This window comes from Chiloscyllium plagiosum, chromosome 22 (assembly GCF_004010195.1).
Source record: "Chiloscyllium plagiosum isolate BGI_BamShark_2017 chromosome 22, ASM401019v2, whole genome shotgun sequence".
NCBI classification, from domain to species: Eukaryota; Metazoa; Chordata; class Chondrichthyes; order Orectolobiformes; family Hemiscylliidae; genus Chiloscyllium; species Chiloscyllium plagiosum.
In genome coordinates, this window is record NC_057731.1 from 8,657,372 (window position 1) to 8,680,545 (window position 23,174).

Here is a 23,174-nt window from a genome sequence, read left to right on the forward strand (position 1 = left end):
ACCGCCCTCTTGAACTGGCCTACCTGCCCATCTTCCTTCCCACCTATCCACTTCACCCTTCTCTCTGACCTATCACCTTCACCCCTACCCTTATCTACCTATCGCATTCCTGGCAACCTACCCCCAGCCCCACAACCTCCCAATTATCTCTCAGCCCCCTTGGGCCACAAGCCTCATTCCTCATGAAGGGTTTATGCCTGAAACGTTGACTCTCCTGCTCCTTGGATGCTGCCTGACCTGCTGTACTTTTCCAGCACCACACTCTAAACTCTGATCTCCAGCATTGGCAGTCCTCACTTTTGCTTACGTTAATCAGGCTGAGGCTGGGATTGAACCTGTCCTGCAAACTCCAGAGATTCTTGCCAAAGTTTCTCCACCTCAGTTCTTCACTTTTCTCCTTCCATTAACTCCTTTGCCTCTTTGAGCAACATTTGGTCATTTGACCTAATATCTAGGGGAGAAGTTAAAGTGGAGGACCTCAAAGGTAGTGATCTCGGGATCACGACCAGTGCCACATGCTAGCCAGTGTAGAAATGAAAGAATAGGCAGGATGAACACATGGCTTGAGAGATGGTATAGGAGGGAGGGGTTCAGATTTGTTGGACATTGGGACCGGTTCTGGGTAGGTGGGACTATTACAAAATGGACGGTCTACATCTGAACCAGATTGGAACCAATGTCCTTGGGGGAGTTTTTGCTACTGCTGTTGGGGAGGTTTTAAACTAATGTGCCAGGGGACTGGGAACCAGAAGAGAAAACAAGTAGGCAGCGAGATGGAGACTGGAGACTGTAAGAATCACAAAGATAGCATTAATAAAGGGAAGAGTAGGCAGAGAGCGGATAAGCGCAAAACTACTGGTGGCCTGAAATGCATTTACTTTAATTCCAGGAGTATAGTGTGTAAGGCAGATGAAGGAAGGGCATAATGATTGGCAACTAAATGTTCCAGGATATAGATGCTTCAGACAGGACAGGGAGGGAAGTAAAAGGGGGGGGGGGGGTTGCATTGCTGGTCGGGGATGATATCATGGCTGTGCTAAAGGAGGACCCCATGGAGGTCGTGGGTAGTGAGGCATTATGGGTGGAGCTGAGAAATAAGAAGGGTGGAGTCATGCTGTTGGAGCGTGAGGTAGAAGAACAAATAGGTAAACAGATTATGGAAAGATGTAGAGGCAATAGGGTAGGGGTGATGGGAGATTTTAATTTTCCCAACATTGACTGGGTTACACTTAGCGTCAGAGGTCTAGATGGGGCAGAATTTGTAAGAAGCATCCAGAAGAGTTTTCTAGAGCAGTATGTCAATAGTCCGACGAGGGAAGGAGCCATATTGGACCTGGTACTGGGGAATGAGCCAGGACAGGTGGTAGAAGTTGCGGTGGGGGATTTATTTGGGAATAGTCACCACAATTCTGTAAGTTTTAGAATACTCATAGATAAAGATGAGAGTGGTCCTAAGGGAAGAGTACTAAACTGGGCCAGAGCATTGGATGTTTTCAAGGAGTTACACATAGTTCTGAGGGATCAAAGGGAGAAAGCAGAAACACACAGTCTTGAATTGGCCGATCAGCCATTCTATTGAGTGGCCAAATGGCCTACTCCTCCTATTGTCAATGTTTCTGGGTTTGTTGTCATGACACTGAGTTGAAACTGCTCAGTATTTGGGATATGGCTTTCATGTACATGACCTAGTCCTAGCACATCAAAGTTAAATAGTCTCCCTTCTGCCCCTTTCTGAAACACACTGAAATGGTGGCATAAAGTTGAGCATGATTTATTGTTTTTGGAGGAAATGCTTGAGCTGGGGTTTTGAAGTCAGCTGCTTCTGTTCGTTCTTTGAAAGTTTTTCATGGATACTCTGTGGCAGGGTTTTAATGAGTTTTCACACAAAGTTAAAATCAAGTTGGACTCTTCTGAACTCCACTTCTGTATAGCAGGTGACTTGTTTCTTTACTGTTATGAAGTCTACGAAAACCTCAGAGATTTGGTGCAATCAGAATGGGAAATCTAGTTGAAGAGACAGTTTGACAGATACATGTCAAGGGAATAGAGAGATATGGACGATGTAGTTTAGATAGGCCTCATCTGTTGGTGTAGGCTTGTTGGGTCAAAGAGCCTGTTCCTGATCTTTGTATGTTTTCCATGCAAAAGCAATATGGCGTAAAATACAAAATGTTGGAAATACTCAGGTTAAGCACCAACTTTGACGAGAGAAACCGAGTTCATGTTTCAGTTGATGGTGATTTATTTCAGAATTGGAAAATGTTCCAAGTGTAACTTTTTAAAAATTAACACAAGTGCAGAGACAAGGAGAAGAGAATATCATTTTTAGTGGTTATATTGGGGTTTTGCAAGGTGGTAGATAATCTGGCTGTGGAATGAAATCGCAATCAGACCGTGATCGTAGAGTTTCCATAAAATTCTTTCATTTGTATGTCATGGTTTAACCTTAAGATGTTCCAAAGCACTTCACAGTGTTGCAGTGTAGTAACCATGATAGCCAGTTTGTGAACAGATAGGTAGCACATCACTGTGAAAATGATCAGATAATTGATTTTTAGAGAGAGCATACAAAGAACCATATTAGGCAGAACACTGGCAAAAACTCTCTGTTCTTCAAATAGTGCCACTGCATCTTAAAGCTTCAGCTGAGAGGAAAGATGACACCCTTGTTTAACATCTCAGCTGAAAGATAGCACTTGCTACATGTAGTGGAGTGGCACTTGAAACCCATAGCCACCTGATACCAAGGTGTGTGTGCTCCACCATAGTGCTATTGCTGGGCAATAAGCTGTGCGTTTTACTGACAGAATGGATAGAGATGACTGAGACCAATCACCCTGGTCCTGCTCCACCTCCAAAGCAAACTAGCTGGCACTTGCCTTGGACAGACATTAATCTTGAGCCGGGAAGTGGGATTGAAGAACCTGACTGATTTTCTTGCCTTCTGCTCTAACTATCACTGATATTGAACACTCAATTAAAAGTAAAGTACTGAAGATGTTGGAAATATGAAATAAAAAGAAAACGTGTTAGTGTGATTTGGCAGGTCTGGCTGCATCTATGGAGGGAAGCAGAGTACCCTTTGAGTCCAATATAAATCTTTTTTGGCACTGAAGAGTCACGAAGAACTCGTCCCTGACTCCCTGCTGATATAGGAATGCAGGATCTGAACAGCAGAGCTAGCACTAACTGCAAACAACAAGAAAATGAAGATGGCATAGCCTCGACATTTCAATCAATGGGCCCAGGTTATTATGATCTTTAACTCTGATTTCACAAACAATCTAATTTAGCCCCAGCTATGTTTACACTATTAAAACCTGTGATAATTTTTAAGTTCTGTATGGGTCACCTTTCAACCTTCTCATTTCAGGATGGAAGAAACCCAGTCTATCTGTCCTTTTCAGATATGCATGCACCCACAGTTCAGGGGTCATCCTTGCTGATTGCTTTTGTGTACTTTCCAAGGCCTCGATATCACTTTTATAATATGCCACCAGAAACTGTACGCGATACTTCAACTTTGTTCCAAAAAAGGGTCGACATAATTTTAGCACAACTTAATTACTGTTCAAGTATCCCTGTGCCTAACTTTTTTCTTTAACTTTTATGGACTTGTTGCTATTTTTAGTGATTTGCGTGGATGTGCTCCCAGATCCTTTGCTCCTCTACCATATTTTCCAATCTGTGACCTCTGTTTGATCATGCTCTAGTGACAGTTCTTTAGGTTTTAGTACAAGTTCAAGCCAGGTGTCTTAGTAACAGTTAAACTATCTTTATAATTTCACTGTAAAAGTGGTAAAGCCACAGTGTAATGTGCTCTGTGCTGTACAGGGTCCAATATAGCACAACATAACTACTGAGGTCACTGTGACTTCACAGCTTACCTCAAAGGCTTATCTACCGAATCATTAAACCCTGTCTTTACAACCTCCTTAACAAAATGTACCATTTAACACTTACCCGTGATAAACTTTGTTTGACGATTGTCCCATTCTTTAGATTTATTCGTATCCTCCTTCAAACTTGAGTCATCCTCAGTATTGACTAATCCTTCCCAATTTTGTCTATTTTTAATTCCAAAGCCTAACTTGCTAATATAAGCTCTTCTTTGAGTTTGAAGTTTGTTTAACGTCTTGTTTTATTTTGAAAACAGTTGTATCATCTCTAATCTCATGTTCCAATGTCATGCTCACCTGATCCATTTCCATGGCATTTACTGAAGGAATACTGGATGGGGAAGGCCAGTCCCTGCCATTAAGAAATCACTGATGAGGAATTAAGATTTTGATATTTTTGTCTAAGAAATTGAAGCTTCTTTCTGCTGGGATGTTGCACCATTAAGTACTTTGAAGCAAACATTTGTCAGTCTGGGATCTTCATAAAAAGCAGTGAGCTCTGCCTTATTCAAATTTTAATAATCTAGCCTCGTTTGCTGTTGTGTAGATTGGATTTGGCTCTAATGCTTTACCCTGAAAGGAGTGGGTTGGTTAATTTAATGGATAATAACAGGAATGTCCAGTGGAAGATGTTGGTAACTATACAATATCATTAAAGATTCCTCCTGCCTGGTTGTAATCTCTTCCAACCTCTTCCATCAGGCAGAAGATGCAAGCGCTTAAACACACATGCTGACAGGTTCCAGAACAGCTTCTTCCCCACTGTTATTAGACTTTTCAATGGACCTCTCAAGTTTTAAATCTAATGTTGATTGATCTTTTTTGTGCACCTTCTTTGCAGCTGTAACTTTATACTCCTCGCTCTGTTCAATCATCCTATTCCTTTGTGTGATATGATCTGCCTGTACTGCACACAAAACACAACTTTTCACTGTAATTAGGTACATGTGACAACAATAAATAAAATCATATTAAATCAAATTACGTGGTTCCTCTGATTTTTGCCTGAATACATTATACCTAAATTTCTTTTGTAAGTGTTTCAAGTCAATTTAGTGAAGCAATTATTGTGTAGAATAAATATACTAGGGCAGCAGATTTTCTGTACATGAATTCAACATTTAGAAAAGGATTTTCAAAGAATAGTATACAAGTGATTCAGCATATAATTTCTCTAATTACTGGAGTACACACTGGCATTTCTTTTATCGTCCCAGTAGTTGCGCATGGCCCGTTTGTCCTTTCAACTCACCAGCCACCCCATACCCTTTGCTTCGGAGAATTATCTGTGAGATGTTTCTTTCAGGTTTGCAAGAGACTTGTTTCAACAGCAGCCTTGAGATGATTGAACTTTTCCCAGTCTGAATGCACAGTAGTCCAGCGCATGGTGCTGTGAAGTGTCAAAATATGAGTTCAATCCTCTGCATTACTTTTGTCTAGATCTAAAGTTGTGCTAATACACAGTGGCATTTCTCACTGAATATTTCTCTCTGGGACACTTCAGCAAAGCACTTAGCAATTACTTGACTGCTGCAGTGACAGAGTTATGAAAGTGAGCTGTTTACCTGTATAGCTGCAGTTAGTGCATAATCTTGAAGAACATGAGGAAAAACCTCCACTACCGTGAAAGAATAAAGAACAATTCCGCCACTTTAAATGTTTTGTCATGGTTTTACATTCAGAATTTATCTTAACAGTAGATCATACCTGGTGGCAGCCATTCCAAATGTCTGTTAATGCATGCCGCAAGCCTGTGAGCTCCAAAGAGAGAATAGTCCTTGTTGATGGAAAGGCTTTGGAAACAGTGGGATGATTTAGTTAGTTGGATCTTTTATGTTGCTGACTTTCAGATTGACATTGCTTTGATGGATTGAGATGCTAACTTTTAGGATTCAAAGACATCTGTAATTATTTACCTGAAAGAATTTAATTTGCACTTTAATATATATATTGAAGAAATTAAAAATCACAACACCAGGTTATCGTCCAACAGGTTTAATTGGAAGCACACTAGCTTTCGGAGCGACGCTCCTTCATCAGGTGATAGTGGAGGGCTCAATCCTAACACAGAATGTATAGCTATAAATGGCTATAAATTCTGTGTTAGGATTGAGCCCCCCACTATCACCTGATGAAGGAGCGTCACTCCGAAAGCTAGTGTGCTTCCAATTAAACCTGTCGGACTATAACCTGGTGTTGTGATTTTTAACTTTGTACACCCCAGTCCAACACCGGCATCTCCAAATCTTGGAAGAAATTTGGTTGTCATCGTGCATGTTTGTCACTCAGTTTCACTCGTTTCTGTCATGATTTTTGTAAACCTGGCCTAATCTCAACCTGGATGTCTATGGGCGGACAAGTTTCATTTAACATTGGGCCTTTGGAGCACTGTCTTTAAACACATGCTTTTGATAGATCAGACTTCAGTGTCATGTTGACCTACAGTGTCTGGGCCCACCTTGCTCGTGAAGCTGCCTTTTCACAGCCAGTGAAATGCATAATTTTCCTTTACCTGCTGTGCTATTGAGGAGCTTTTGGACCACTCTTAGTCTGACACCTCCTTCTTAGCATTTCTTTTCCTCATGTCCTTCCAGGAGTGAGGATGTCCTGATCACATCACTCAAGTCATCCTTGTGAAAGACAAGCTTCACCACGATGTCGATTAGACAGTACACAGAGAAATCAGGACAGCAAGCAATTTCTATCTGTCCTCTGCATGGACCTAAATATTCAGATGTGAATACAGGAAGCATGGTTAGTAAGTTTGTGGATGACATCAAAATTGATGGTGAACAGTGAGGAAGGTTATCTGAGATTTCAAAGAGATCTTGATCAATGGGCTGTGAAGTGGCAGATGGAATTTAAGTTGTGAACATGAGGTATTGCATATAGGTTTGCTCGCTGAGCTGAAAGGTTCATTTCAAGACGTTTTGTTACCTTACTAGGTAACATCTTCAGTGGACCTCATGAAGCAATGCTGAAAATTCCTGTTTTCTATTTATATGTTTGGGTTTCTTTGGGCTGGTGATGTCATTTCCTGTGGTGATGTTATTTCCTGTGATGAAGTCATTTCCTGTTCCTTTTCTCAGGGGAGTGGTAGATAGGGTCTAACTCGATGTATTTGTTGATAGAGTTCCAGTTGGAAGGTCATGCTTCTAGGAATTCTCGTGCATGTCTTAGCCTTGTCCTAGGATGGATGTGTTGTTTCAGTTGAAGTGGTGTCCTTCCTCATCCATATGTGAGGATACTAATGAGAGAGAGTCATGTCTTTTTGTGGCTAGTTGGTGTTCGTGTATCCTGGTGGCTAGTTTTCTGCCTGTTTGTTTAATGTAGTGTTTGTTATAGTCCTTGTACGGTATTTTGTAAATGACGTTAGTTTTGCTTATTGTCTGTATAGCGTCTTTCAAATTCATTGGATGCTGTTTTAGTGTGTTGGTGGGCTATCATAATGCCAAGTGGTCTGAGTAGTCTCTAAGTAGCAAACCTATATCCAAAACCTCAACCTAAGCTACAAATCTTCTCAAAACTCGCTAAGACCTATGGGCGCGATACGCTAAAACTTGCCCGAAAATGGGAAACGAATGCCATCTGACAGAGTGTCACCTGCGAACAGCTATACTTCCTGCACAAATGCCTAAGGAAATAGGCCTAAATGTCTTCAATACAAACCTCCTCTTAACACCCCACTAGCCATAAGAATAGGAGAGCAAAACGGCCGCAGAATGCTGAGAGAAATGGATTAATGATGCCCAAAATAGACTCCGTAATTACAACCAGGAAATTTTGCATCACAAATTTCTACTCAGTCATGCAACAGACCATGAATGGACAGACACAATACAACAAGCCATAGATATTAGACAACAACAAACACAGAAAATGAAAAAAACTAAACCTGTGGAAAAAACTGGACAAACTTACACAAAGTAACAACCATGACAACACAGAAACATGGATAAAAAATGTATCTGACCGACCCTTAGACACTGAAAAAGCCGTCTTAGTAAGAGGATTAAATTACAACTACCTGGATGCGGACAAGAAAGATTTCTTAGCAGCCTTAGAAACAACAATAAAAGACAACCAACTCACAGAAGAAACCCAATAATCCATCAGACAAGTAGTCACACCAACATTAAGCAGAAAAAAAGGAAGGAAACACACTCAATACACAAGAAAGGAAAGCCCTGGAAAGACTAAAATAAGATAAAGCATTGTTATCCTACCTGCAGACAAAAGATGCTTGACAGTCATTTTAAATCGAAGAAACTAAATTGAAAAAGCAAATGCACTACTTACAGATAGCAACACTTACCAACAAGCGGCAATAGACCCGACCCCACAACTAGAGAACCGAATCACAGCCCTACTCAAAAAACTTCAGAAATCTGGACAAATAAATAAGACCGACTTCCAAAAAATGAAACCAGATGGGTCCAACACACCACGCTTCTATGGATTACCCAAAATTCACAAACCAGGAGCCCCCCCTCAGACCCATAGTCTCGCTACCTGGAACACCACCTTACAGAGTGGCAAAGGAGCTACACGAAAGATTAAAACACTTAATAGAAGGCTCATGCCACTCCATCCATTTTACCCAAGAATTCCTGAGGACCACCAAAGACCTTGTGGTGGTGCAAGGTGAAATTGGTCTTTGTGGTTACGGCTTTTCCAATTGTGCTGCTATTTTGGGGCTTCTTGTTGCAGCCTTGCGCGGTTGACTATGCAATCAATGACAATGTATCATCCTCCCCAGCAGCATAACATAAAGAAATTGGCAACTACTTGGGGAAAGAGAAAATTGATTTCTCTGTCACTGTGAATGTGTTGGGTGTCCTCCCCAACTTGTTAAAAGTTATGGTCACCTACAAGGAATTGGTGGGGGGGTACTGCTGAAGTAATTTGTTAATAACTGATTGGTATCCAAGCCTATCAGTTGTTATCAGACATAGCTGGCCTAGTAGGTATCGCTCTTCAAAGGCAGAAAAGATTTCCCAGGATGTTACTGGGACTGGTTCAAGTTAGAAGGATAGGCTGGGACCTCTTTCCCTGAAGTGTAGGAGGTTGCTGAGTGACTGTAGAGGTTCATAAAGTCATAATGAGCATAGATAAATTGAATAGCAATGCCTTTTCCCAAAGGTAAGGGAGTTCAAAACTAGCGGGCATAATTTTAAGGTGAGAGGAGAAAGATTTATAAAGGACCCGAGGGGCAATGTTTTCACATACCAGGTGATGCATACGTGGAATGAACTGCCAGAGGAAGTGGTAGATGTAGGTACACTTACAATGTTTAAAAGACATTTTGGCAAGTACATGAATAGGAAGGGTTTAGTGGTATAAGGGCCAAACACTGGCAAATAGGACTAGTTTAGTTTGGAAACCTGGTCGGCAAGCATGAGTTGGATTGAAGGGTCTGTTTCTATGAGTAGGGGTCATGAGGCTAGATAAGGGAGTAAAGGAGAAGAGAGGATCTCTCAGCTGAAGAAATCATACACCCTGGGTTTTCACGGAACAGATCTGAGTCTGTGACAAGTAATTAGCACATGTTTGCAAAATTATGCATCACTAAGGAAACCACCCCTGAACTCTGCTACAATTATGGCTACAACTGCAATTGCAACCTCCGAGCAAGATCAAGGAGCACATCACCAGGGTGTGTAGAAATGACTGTGACTATGAGTTTTATATTCTGGATTAGTGGTGCTGCAAGAGCATAGCAGTTCAGGTAGCATCCGAGGAGCAGTAAAATCGATGTTACGGGCAAAAGCCCTTCATCAGGAATAAAGTTTTATATGTCTGGATCTCTCTAATCTGCTATTAAAAAGCAACATCTTAGTTTGTTATGCAATGCTACATTAGGGAAGTTAGCTTATGCATCATTTGCTCTGACAATAGAGAAGCAGGCAAAATGAGAGTGAGGATGTGTAAGGATTGCAGGTTTCCCACAGTGGAGATGGTCATCAGTCTGGCCTTAGCGGTGTTTAATTGATGTAGTAATACATATGCTGAAAATGTGTTGCTGGAAAAGCGCAGCAGGTCAGGCAGCATCCAGGGAACAGGAGAATCGACGTTTCGGGCAGAAGCCTGAAGAAGGGCTTATGCCCGAAACGTCGATTCTCCTGTTCCCTGGATGCTGCCTGACCTGCTGCGCTTTTCCAGCAACACATTTTCAGCTCTGATCTCCAGCATCTGCAGACCTCACTTTCTCCCCGTAGTAATACATATGTATAACATAAGAGACTGAGCATAAATATTGTGGTTAAAAACCAAAGGAACTATGGGAGCTGTAAATCAGAAACGCAAACAATTTGTTGGAAAAGCTCAGCAGATCTGGCAGCGTCTGTGGAGAGAAATCAGAGTTAAAATTTCAGGTCCGGTGACCCTTCCTCAGAAGTGATATTGAGGTATTCTCCAGACAATTTATTGTATAAAAAAATTACATTTCTCAGGCCCAGGTTAATATTAAGCTATCATGTTAAAACAAAAGATAATTCTTCCAGCAGTGTGTCCTGTTTCCAATAGTCTAAGGTATAATGTGACCCTTAGGTTAAATATAGCATGCCGTCTCGATTAAGATAAGCTGGCTGCAGTTGTTGTCGATATGTCCGCTGAGCTGGGAATTTGGATTTCAGACATTTCATCCCCTTTCGTGGTGACATTCTCAGTGCTGTTGGGTGTCACCTCGACAGGGGACGAAACATCTGCAACTTCCCAGCTCAGTGGACATACCCACAACAACTGCACCAGGCACCTAAGCTACCAATCGTTACACACACCTTGAAGGTAAGCCTGTCTCCTAGAGTATACAGGGTATGAGATATAACACAACACAGGGTATCAGTGACTGCACCCATACAGCATTGCATACACTCATTTCAAGTTTATCATGGACCTGAACTAAAAGAGATTTCAGTTGCTCAAAGGTGTGACCACAGACAATACATCATGCAGCTCAATGTCTGGTATCCTTATAACATTCACAACACTTTCAATCTTCAATCTTCTGTTGTATTTCACCACCATGGCAGTCTAAAGCTGTTGGACAGTAAGGGCTTTCTGTTAGCAACATGGCTCTGGTTGCAAAGTGTATGCATATGTGCAGCAGGCATGGAATGAGAACCAAGCAACTGTAAGAATTGGATCACATGGACCATTGGCATCACACAGCACTGATTCCACAGCCTGGATTGTTCTGGAAGGAACCATCTACAAATCACCTTCCTGGTAGCCTGCAGTATGCAATGAATCTGCTGGTCTGTGGCTGGCAAAAAATGTAAACATTTTCACTGATCCTGTGAGAAGCTGAATTCCTGGCTCAGTTTGGCCTACACAGTGTCCAGTCCTCGTCTCAAGGGTGATTAGGGGTTGGATATAAATGGTGGATATTCTACAATACTTGCATCTTGCGAACAAATAGGTGAATACAAATAATGCCGGTTGACTCTTACCAAACCTCAGGCCAACCAGAAAGGCCTATGTTGCACTAGAGAGCAGTTGCTTTGGCCAGCATACATTGCTGGCCTGCTTGGAGAGTAACACTGTTCTTCTTGGGTGTTTGTCATAACTCAGTGCCTCCAAGAAAGATGATGGGTCCAAATTGTACTCCAGATACTTCAATAAATTTAGGATTATTTCCCAATGGAGTAGCCAGGGAGTGCTGTATTGTTGACGTAGCTATCCTTGGAATGGAGCAATTCCATGGCACACTGAACAGTAGTGTTGTCCCTGATATTGCAGATAATGTTTATCCCTTAACCTATTTTTTCCCTCCCCCTCCTCTTTTTTAATAATTAAGTACTTCAAACCAACTCAAAAAGCATCACTAATATTATAACACTAGTCAATTTCTAATCCACCTTTGCCCAGCCACTGTCCACTTTGGGATCCATTAGGGTAAAATTCTTGAGCATCTTTTCCTTGAAGTTCATTTGATATTTTGAAATAGAAGAAAATGGAAGAATTTTTTTTTTTAAATAAAGAAAGACATAAAAGATCACTGCCTCAGCAGTTGTAATTCCAGAAAAAGTGGAGGAGAAAAGAAACGTAGGTTAAAGGATAAATTATTGTCTGCAACATCAGGGACCAGAGCAATTGTGTGATTGTTGAAAAATGACTGATGAAGAAAGACTGAATGGGTTACAGCTTGTATTTTGCCTGCCTTAGACTTCCTAACAGGACTTCCTGCTAATGTTGGAACCTTCCTGACTCCCATTTGTTTAGAATTTCTGGATAAAGGTGTTTTCAGACAGTAGATCCCCTGAATTGGAGCGAACACCATGTACAGAAATGTCAATTTCACTAGCATCTTTAATAGAGTGAAATGTTAGCTTTGCCAGGTCTGAGATTGCAACTTAATGTCCAAAAATAAGCCAAATCAATAAAGGAAAAATGTAAGGAGACTAAGTTGAGTTTAAAATGCAATGGCCATAATATTATCAGGTTCAGAGTCGTCTTGGAATACAACAAAGGAATATGCAAACCTAAAAATGTTCAGCCACAAGAGGGCTAGTTTCGGTGAGCTCAGAAATGAACTGGCCTAGGGTCAACTGGAATTAAAAACTGATGGGTAAAACTGCAAATGAGCAATGGGAAACTTTTAAAGAAGAGAGTGCAGGTACAGATTATATACAGTCCCACATGGAGGATAAGTAGACCTTCTAAAGTGAGACCTCCTGATAAGATAAATAGATTATATTACGTTTCTTTTTATTTTAGAGATCAGCTTCATTATTCAGCAGAGTATAATTAGCACACGGAGAAGTAAGAACGAAACAACAAGGGAGAAAGGGAGGGTGAGAATAGACTACTGGACAACAGAAGGTAATATTAAATGTCATTTATAAGGGCAAATGATAATACAGTCGATAAAAGCAACTGCAGGTAATCAGTATTAAAGGGAGAGTTGTTGTGGAGGTTGAGGGCACAGCTGAAATATTAAATCATAGAATCCCTGCAGTGTGAAAGCAGGTCATTTGGCCCATTGAGTCCACACTGACCCTCGGAAGAGCATCACAACCAGGACATCTCCCCCACCCTATCCCTGTAACCCTGCATTTCCCACAGCTAATCCACCTAGCCTGTACATCACTGGACACAATGGGCAATTCACCTAACTTGCACGTCTTTGGACTGTGGGAGGAAACCAGAGCATCCAAAATAAACCCCACGCAGGCACTGGGAGAATGTGCAAACTTCAAGCAGACGGTCACCAGAGGGTGGTATTGAACCTGAGTCTCTGTGAGGCAGCAGTGCTAACACTGAGCCATTGCGCTGCCCATTATCCTGAAAGCAAAGGGCCCCAACGTCACAGTAAAGGAAGAGGTTTTAGAGAATTTTGACAGGATAAAAATAGATGAAGAGGAGGTTATTCAAATGGCTGGCTGTTTTCAAAAGTAGATAAGTCATTGAGTTTGATGACCTAAGGAACAGTGAAAATCCAAGAGTTTCCAGGCTTGAGTTTTCTGTATTATGTTTAGTTATGGTGGTGCTAGATCACTGGAAAATTGTAAATGCTGTTATCTGTTACAAAGGTGGGCAAAAAGATATCAACTATAGAGTATTCAGCCTAACGCCAGAGGTGAGGAAATATTGAGATGTTAAACTACACCAAATTGGTATTTGAAAAATTACACAATAAACTGGCATAAATTTCTTGAAGGCAAATTGTGTTTGAGTAACTTCACTGAGTTCTTTGAAGTTACAGATAAGGAAAGTACAAATGTTACTGTATATTTAAACCTTCAATGCACGTTTGATTAATTATCACACAATGGACTTGTTAGAAAAGTTAAAGTTTGTGGGATTAAAGCGACATTGGTGGCATTAATACAAAGCTGGCTAAGTGGCAAATTAGTGAGAGTGATGAAATGCTCCAGATGCTGGAAAATTGAAATATAAGCAGACAATGTTAGAAAAACGCAGCAGATCAGACAACAACTGGAGGGAGGTAAACAGAGTCGATCAGAAGCATTACTGAACAGTTACTTTCCACACTTTATTCATTCATGGGATGTGAGAGTTGATGAGAAAGCTGGCATTTATTGTCTTCTCTAATTGCCCAATGAAGGTAGTGTTGAGCCGGTTCTTGAACCTGAGTAGGCTGTGTGGTACAATTACATCCACAATGACAGTGAAGGAAAGGTGATGTAGTTTCAAGTCAGGATGATGTGCGGCTTGGAGGAAAACTTGCACTTGTGTTCCCATGCATCTGCTGCTCTTATCTTTCTAGCTAATGGGGGTTTTAAAGGTATTATTGGTGAGTTGCCACAGTGCATCTTGTATGTGAAGCATGCTATTGTCATTGTCTGTCTGATGGAGGGAGCAGATGTGAAAAATGTTTGGTCAAGAGGGCTGACTTTGTCCTGGATGGCAGGGAACTTCTTGAGTCTTGTTGAACTCTCATTCATGCAGTTGGACAGAATTCGATCACCCTCCTGAATTGTATCTTGTAGCTGGTGGCAAGGCTTTGAGTAGTCAAGGGATAACTTGCATATTGCAGAATTCCCAGCCTCTGATTTTTGGTTCTGGCCACAGTATTTATGACTAGTCCAGTGAAGTTCACTCTCTATTCACTATATTAGGGTTTAACAGTGCTGATGTAAGATAATGCTGTCAAATGTCAAAAGGAGGTTGCCTCTCACATTTTAGAAGTGGTCATTGCCTGGCACTTGCAAATGTTACAAAAGCAAAGTGTGCAGAAATGCCCATTCATTGATGACCTGGGTTAGGGCTCGTGTATGGGGATAATTTGACTACTTGTAGACGATACTCAGAAATGAAAATAACAGAGAGGAGAGTGACAAACTTCAAGAGGCGCACTGATGAAATGGGTAAATGCAAGTCAGATAAAATTTAAGGCAGAGAAGTTTGAAGTGATTTATTTTTGCAGGAGCGATGATGAGTGTCCATAATACTAATTGGTACAATTTAAAGGGAGGAATAGAAGGACCCAGGGTCTTTGAAGGTGACAAAACTCATTGTCTCTAGATGTGCTCTCTGAAATGAGTATAATTTTGAATGCAACGTCTGAAAGGGTCATGGGAAGTGAATTCAGTCATTCCTTTTCACTGGGCATTAGTTTGAAATAGCTGTAGTGGGAAAAATTTGGATCAATGGGACTAATTTGGTAGTCAGCATAGAACTACATGCAGTACAATGAAGGATTCAGTATCCTATAGATTATAATAGGTTATATGTTCTGGGTCTCACCTTCCATAGATGCTGGATATAAATGTATGCAGGGAAACATTTACTTTCAGATTATCATCAATAATTATCATCAATGGAATTGAAAGTCGGGTTCATGGTGATTTATTTTCCTTAAGGCATTAATGAGCCATCTAATTCTACATGAACAGGTTGTTGAAATATTACAAACTGACATCAGAACTGATTGGAGAATTCATCTTCAATATCAGCATTTTATATGCCCTTGTTTAGTCAATCCCAAAGAAACTCTCAAAGCTTTAAATTGAGAAAGAAAGAAATATCTGCCCACATTTGATGGCCACAATGCAAAGGGGTGCACTTCTGCCAATTCCCTAATCTTTAAAGGATTGGTAATGAGAAAAAGGTTTCCACAAACATTAGGAAACATTGAGTGCCTTTTTTTCTGGGTTTGTTAATATAGAAAAGAAGGTTATTGATAAAGTCACAAACTTGGTGCAGTATCCTCATAACTTCAAGTAGCTTCAAATAGGGTCAGCTAACCAAGATAAATAAAGGCAGAAACAGGCTTCTTTCTGACATTGCTTAAATATCTGACTCCAGATGGAGCTATGTCATTGGCAACCTCTTTCACAGATACCAAAATATTGATGTGGTGGGCAGACAGGCCACTTGGAAAAGTGGTTTATTTGAAATCACCAGCTTTCGGAGCGCCGGTTCTTTGTCAGGTAAAGTCGAGGGAAGTGGACAGGCGCAGAATTTATAGGCAGAGAGGTAATGGCAAGATAATTCCAGTAATTAAATGTCAAAAGAAATAGTGAGTGGAGTGTTGATGGGCTGAATAACAAGTCTTTGCAGGTGATCAGAAGTGTCAAACAGTGTGAATAAAGTGTCAAAAGCTGAGTAGCAAGTGAAGGGATGATCCATGATCTAATTATTTAAGGCAGGGGTATGGAAATATTTATTGTGACATCCTATTGGAGTTGACAGAAATGACAGCTTACAATCCTTTGAATGCTAAACCTGGTGGGGTGGTAAATGAGGACCAGAGGGACCCTATTGTTGTTGTGGGAGGGAAGATTAGGGGTGAGGGCAGAAGTGTAGGACTTAACAGCCAAAGTCTAACTAGAGTATTGCCTGTTACTACTCATGTCTAGAGTGTTCCTAAAGCTCTCTCTACTCCCTTATTGTGATATTCCCAATGATAGACATCAGACTACTTATACCCATATTTAAAAGAAACTTCCTCAATGATCATAGCCACTGACAGCAACTTGGGCTGATGTCACCATTGTCAGGATGACTTGGCCTCCTACCTCAGGATTCACTTCCCTAAAAGCAGAACTATCCACTTGTGACATTTTGAAGGCATGAGAAATGCCTGTTGGCCTTTTATTCTAAATCTTCACAGGCATTTTCAACATCTTGAGTTTGAAGGAGAGGAGTATTCAGGTCTGGGGCCTTCAAACCACTGCAATGTTACCCTGCAGTTCCATCATTCTGTCAGTAGATTTCAGCAAACAAGGGAACAAATGATTATAAATATTGAGATGTGCCATTGAGAAGTGTTTGTGTTTTGGATTGTCAAGGCCATAGTTGATTGTGGAACAATTGATGAGGAGAAAACCATTCAGCTATACACTGTTACAGGAGATAAAAGCTTTGTTTGCAGTCAGTCTCGCTTCCTGAACAGTTTGGGCAATTTTCATCTTCACAGGTTGGATTAATCATATCATCCCAAGGGGCGACTCATCATGTGGCTTTCTTTGTAAGGAGAATACTGTTTACGTGCTCAAAATTTCATTAAATTTAAACCTGGCAACAAGAGGTGAAAAATAACACATCTTTGACTGGAATGTTAAACAAATGCTCACAAATAACTGTTGGCCTTCCCTATCATAATGAACAAAAATCTAGGTTTGTAGTCATTCATTTGTTTTGAATTCACCTCAGGAAGTAAAACTTGAGCAAGGAACCTATCTCTGAAGCATCGTCATCATTTTCACTCATGTTGGTTAAGGGATGAAGTTTGACCAGGCCTCCAGTGATAGCCTTTCTGTATTTTTTTTTAGTCCTAAAGAGTGTCCTAGGATCTTTATAGCCATTTGAGAGACCAGACATGGCTGAAATGTAATGACTCCTGAGAAAGCTGGTACCTCCTCCTCCTCCTGTACTGCATTCGAGTGTTAACGAGATTGTATGCTCAAATCTCAGGTACTTATTGAATCTATGATCTTCTGAGTCACAGGCAGGAGTGTTGGCACCTGAACTAAAGGTCAAACTATATGGACCACTTGGCATTGATCAAGGCATTAGATTTTCTTTTCAGACTCAATGGGAACTTTTAAAAGCTGTTGAATGTTTGACTTTAATTTAGAAAGGTAACAGCTGCTCTACCCTAATATAATTGGTAATGAGCTTGTACTCGCTTGTTCCAGTTGAAACCGCCAGATTACTTAGAGAAAAACTGAAAGAACTGTGGATGCTGTAAATCAGAGACAGAAATAGAAATTGCTGGAAAATCTTAACAGGTCTGTGGATAGAGTCAACATTTTGGGTTGAGAGGAACTTGCTCAGAACTTCCTCAATTTCTGAATAAAATTCTCCTACTCTACCGTAGGCAGCTGTTAAACCTGGACGTAACCAAGACATCTTGATTTCTGAGACATTGTCAGACAGAATTTAGTTTATGATTACATTCCCATCCTCTGTCTTCAGAGCCTCCTCAATTTCTGAGGAAGGCCGACTCGACCCACAGATGCTGCCAGACCTGCTGAGCCTTTCCAGCAGATTAGTTAAAAGGGACAGAGAGAATAGATGTTGGTGAGATGTCTTCCCTGGTTGAGGAGCCTACAACTCAAGTAAACACAATTTAGGACCAGGATAAGGAGAATTTGTTTTTAATGCAGAGGGTTGTGAATCTTTGGAATTGTTTACCTACAATGTATAGCTGCCAGCTTCCAATTTGCCGACAACACTCAGGGATTTGGGATTTCAGCTGTTGGGATTGTCGAGCCCAGAGAAAGCCCTCCACTGGCCGATTAAATACCTGCAATGTGCTTCATTCCGAAAGACTCTTCATAGGGCTAAACGTTACAGGGCTCCCGGTGGCTTACACACTGGGGCATGTGAGCTCAAATTGCTTGGATTAAATTGCCTACATCTTATGGTTTAGTTGACCAGCATTAGACCGCATTGATTTCTGTTTCATCAAGTCCACGGTGGCACAGTGGTTAGCACTGCTGCCTCACAGCGCCAGAGACCTGGGTTCAATTCCTGCCTCAGGCGACTGACTATGTGGAGTTTGCACATTCTCCCCATGTCTGCGTGGGTTTCCTCCGGGTGCTCCGGTTTCCTCCCACAGTCCAAAAATGTGCAGGTTAGGTGAATTGGCCAGGCTAAATTGCCCGTAGTGTTAGGTGAATGAGTAAATGTAGGAGAATGGGTCTGGGTGGGTCGCACTTTGGCGGGTCGGTGTGGACTTGTTGGGCCGAAGGGCCTGTTACCATACTGTAAGTAATCTAATCTTAAAAAAAAAATCCACTATTGTTTTACCTGTTGTGGTCTCAGTCCTAATTCTCACTATATTTCAGGCTGATCCTCAACTCTCACCAGTTACCCCTCCTCTGATCATCTTAACTTTTATATTGTTCTTAACTTATTCTCCCACTCTACCACAGACACCTGTTAAGCCTGGGCGTAACCAAGACATCTTGATTTCTGAGATACAGTCAGGCAGAATTTAGTGCAGAGGGTTGTGAATCTTCAGCGGCAAGGTGGCTCAGTGGTTAGCACTGCTGCCTCACAGCGCCAGGGACCTGGGTTCAATTCTCACCTCGAGCAACTGTCTGTGTGGAGTTTGCACATTCTCCTCGTGTCTGCGTGGATTTCCTCCGGGTGCTCCGGTTTCCTCCCACAGTTCAAAAAAAAGTGCAGGTTAGGTGAATTGGCCATACTAAATTGCCTGTAGTGTTCAGTGAAGGGGTAAATGTAGGGGAATGGGTCTGGGTGGGTTGCTCTTCGGAGGATCAGTGTGGACGTTTTGGGCCGAAGGGCCTGTCTCCACACTGTAAGTAATCTAATCTAACCTTACATTCTCATCCTCGGTCCATTCGTAACTTCATTAACGCCACATGCCTTGTAATCTCAATGTCCACTCCGATAAAAATAACCAGCTGTCCCTCTACGCTTTTAACTCTTTCCTAATGCAAGTTTGGATAAATAACAAGGCTGTTTTATTCAACTTCAAATAGGAGTGCAGATAGAGAATGGAGCAATAATTATCAGGATTGGGACCCAGAAACACAGTGTGGCATACAGCAGGGAACTGGGTGTGGATGGCCCTCTGTCTGGGGAGGGGAGGAATATGCACTTGTGCTGATGCTTGACTGCAGAGCCTAACCTCCAAACATCTTGAGAACTCTTGCCCTTGGACCAAGGCTGTGCTTGCTGACACTGCTTGATGGTTGGTCTTCACTGAATGCACCATGTTATATAAAATCACGCATTGGTACGTTCCACTCATCAAAACAAAGGAGCTTGGCCAACTCACAAGCAGAGTCTAAGCTAGTTGCCCTCAATCCCAAGGGACTATCCAACAGGAAGAATATACTAATTGGTTAAAATATGGGCAGATTGTGCATTTCAGTGGAGTTACTTGATCGTCTTTGTACAGTGGGTTCAAACTTACTTTATTGTTTTGGTGCAAGCTTAGAATATTCTGCTTCTAACAAAATGTCAAATGATTCAATTCATCTGTAAGCTGATGATTGTATCTATGAAGCTCAAATTCCTCAGTGCATGCAATAACTCTTCATGAATAAGGAACAAATTGATGAGTTATATTGAAGCGCTGCACGTTAATGTCAGCATGACTAATTCCTCAAAGCATAAATGAGTATGGCACACAGATCGAGTCTGGAGCTGGTTTTCCATGTTAACTGCTTGTTAATGATATTTCAACCAAGTTTGTACACATTTGATACCTTGTCTTCACTGCTTTTGTACATTGAATCCTAATGCTTCAAACTCTAACCTGAAACTGAGACAGTTGAGTGACCCAGACAGAGTAGTTCATAAAATGACTGAAATTTAAAATTTTATGTAAAAGCGTTAACTGTGTTTGGTGTAGAGTATGAATAGAAGCTTGGCTGTTGTTTTTTGTAAAAGATTAACTACTGGAAATTTAAAAGTTTTCAATGGTTTTCATCAATGGGATTTTCCCCTGTTAAGTGTTGTAAAACTTAATGTATAATGTAATGCATATTATACATTAAATATCAGTGATATGGTCTTAAATATGGGAGGTATCATTAAGACCTTTGAGGCTGATACAAAATTTGGCCATGTGGTTGATAACAAAGAATAAATGAGAATTGTGTGAAAATATGCATAACTGGTCAGGTGGGTAAGGCAGTGGCAAATGGAGTTCAGTGAGAAAAATGTAATGTGATGAATTTAACTAAGGTTAACAAGGATGTGGGGGTACTCGTGTTGGACTGGGATGGACAAAGTCAGAAGTCACACGATACCAGGTTACAGTCCAACAGGTTTATTTAGAATTGCAAGCTTTAAGAGCACTGCTGCTTCATCAGGTGAAGTGGAGGGAAACACACAGGCGCAGAATACGTAGGCAGAGAGACAATGGCAAGATAGTTCCAGGTCAACAACTAAGTACAAAGACTAACAAGGCAAGAGAATTCACACTAAATTGTTGGTAATTGACAAGTGTCAAGGAACAGAGGGACCTTGGAGTACATGTTCACACACCCCTGAAAGTGACTGACAGACAGATAAGGTGATCAAGCAAGCATATAGGTTTCTTGCTTTTATTGGCCAAGATGTAGAATCTGGGAGTTAGAAAGTTACACTGCAACTGTATGAAACACGAGTTACGCTGTAGTTGAAATACTGTGTGAAACTCTGGTCACTGCATTAGAGGAAAGATGTGTGTGTGCTCGAGATGTTCTGAGGAGATTTATGAGAATGTTGCCTTAATTGAGAAATTTTATTTATAACAGAAGGCTGGATATTTTAGCTTTTCTTTAGAACAGATGATGTTAAGGAGAGACCCAACTGAAATGTATAACATGTAAGGGATCAAGATGGAGTGGATAGGAAGGCCCAATACCTCTTTTATGAAGTATCCATATTTGAGGTAAGATTTTGAGGTTCAAAGTGGTTCAAGGGATCTATTATTACTCAGAGGGTGGAGGGGATGTGGAAATGGCTGACTGATGATGGAGACAAAACCACATAACATTTAAAACGTACTTTGAGTCTGGATAGGTTACTGCTTGGAGGGTCAGTAAGGGCTTGTTTCCACACTGTAGGGATTCTAGGAGGGAATCTACTTGGACAAGCACTTGTAGAGTCATAACTTGAGAGGCTATGGGTTAAGAACCAGAAGTAGGATAAGCTTGGCTTCTCATCAGTTGATGCTGATACAATGGGCTCAATAACGTCCTTCCATGTGGTAAATATTTATGGCCATCCACGGTTATTTCAATGGACAATTGCCTGACTTGAGGGATGTAGATGCCTCACCCTGTGTATCTGACAATACAAACAAGGCTTGCATTGAGGCCTTGAAACAGTTAGTTGCTGCAGAAGTTATATGGTTTGCATTTGCGTGAGAACAGACACATTCACATGACAATCATGGGCACAGTAAAGTTTATGATTCACTCATGTGAATCATGGATTATCAGGACGCACACAAGTGCTTTTCCCAGGCTCTCTGTCACCTGTATCTACATTATCAGTTCCTATAAAGGGAGGGAGGTGAATGCTTTGTATCTGTACATCAATGGTTGCCTGTTGCTACTTTACAAAAGGTGTCTTATTGATGAAATTCTTTTGAGTAAACTGATTACTGCAGCATGTCTTAGGTACTGCTACACTGCAGGTACTGACTAAGGTTCTCTCCTAGTGGTGCATATTGCCTTACTGAAAGATTAAACTGCATCTGCTTGCTGACCTAATCATGGAACTCGAGCTGACAGCTACAATCCACTTGGATTGTCAACAACTGCAAGATGAGAAAATTGTACATCATGCTTATTTAAAGTTTGGACATTGGTGGACGCCAAACCAATATATTGTTAGGCAATATTGCTGGGTCAGGAATAGTATATAGTCATGTAAGCACTTGAAAGAATTGCAGCATAACAATGGCACATTAATAACATGTACCATTATTATGATGCTATGTTAAACGCACCATTACAACCACTAATATAAAACATTCTGCAACCATATGCATTGTTCCAGGATTTGAGACAGTGAGAATTAAAGTGTTGTTGCACCAGGCCCCTACTTTTAGCTGTCATTCCATAAAATCATGCCTCATCTGATTATGGCCTCACCTTGCTGCCTATCCCTGAACCTCTTTGACTATCTTGCTAGGCATGAGCCTCTCCACCACTGCCTTAAAAATATTCCATGATCTTGCATCCACCAATCTGTGAGGAAGAGAAGTTACACAGATTCACGACTCTGAGAGAAAACAAATTGCCACACCTCCAACCCAACCTAGCTTTTTCTCATACTCAAATTCCACCCTCCTCATTATTCTATTTGCATTATTTGCTTTTTCAAAATTATTCTGTCCAATCTTGCTTCTTTGAATATCTGAGTCTTTGCTGAATCTTCGCTTTTTCTTTGAAGTTGACCTGATATTTACCTTCCTTATTTAACCACAGATAATATGCCCCTTTCATGAGTCTTTCTTCCTCACTGGGATGTAACCTTGCTGATCATGTGTTACAAACCTGCTAGAGTTGCCTGAAGACGTAATTAGCAGAAGAGATAAAGGGGAACAAATGCATGTGGTATGTTGAGGTTTTCAGGAGGCTTTTGTTAAGGTCCCACACAAAATTGGAGCACATAGGATAGGGGGGAATACACTGGCATGGATTGAAAACTTATTATTGGAGAGAAAGCAGAAACTAGAACAATGGTGTGCCAAGCAGGCTAAGATAAAAGGTAGGGAGGAGGGACTTGAGGGAGGGGCGTTGGGAATGCGATAGATGGAAGGAGGTTAAGGTGAGTGTGATAGGCTGGAGAGGTCGGGAAGAAGATTGCAGGTCAAGAAGGCGGTGCTGA

At 41.1% G+C, this 23,174-nt stretch overlaps 1 protein-coding gene across 1 annotated transcript in view; it reads left to right on the forward strand.

The window, feature by feature from the left end:
- prkg1b (protein kinase cGMP-dependent 1b) overlaps positions 1-23,174 on the forward strand; it is a 623,979-nt gene that overhangs the window by 218,901 nt on the left and 381,904 nt on the right. The gene's annotated exons all lie outside the window — the stretch shown is intronic.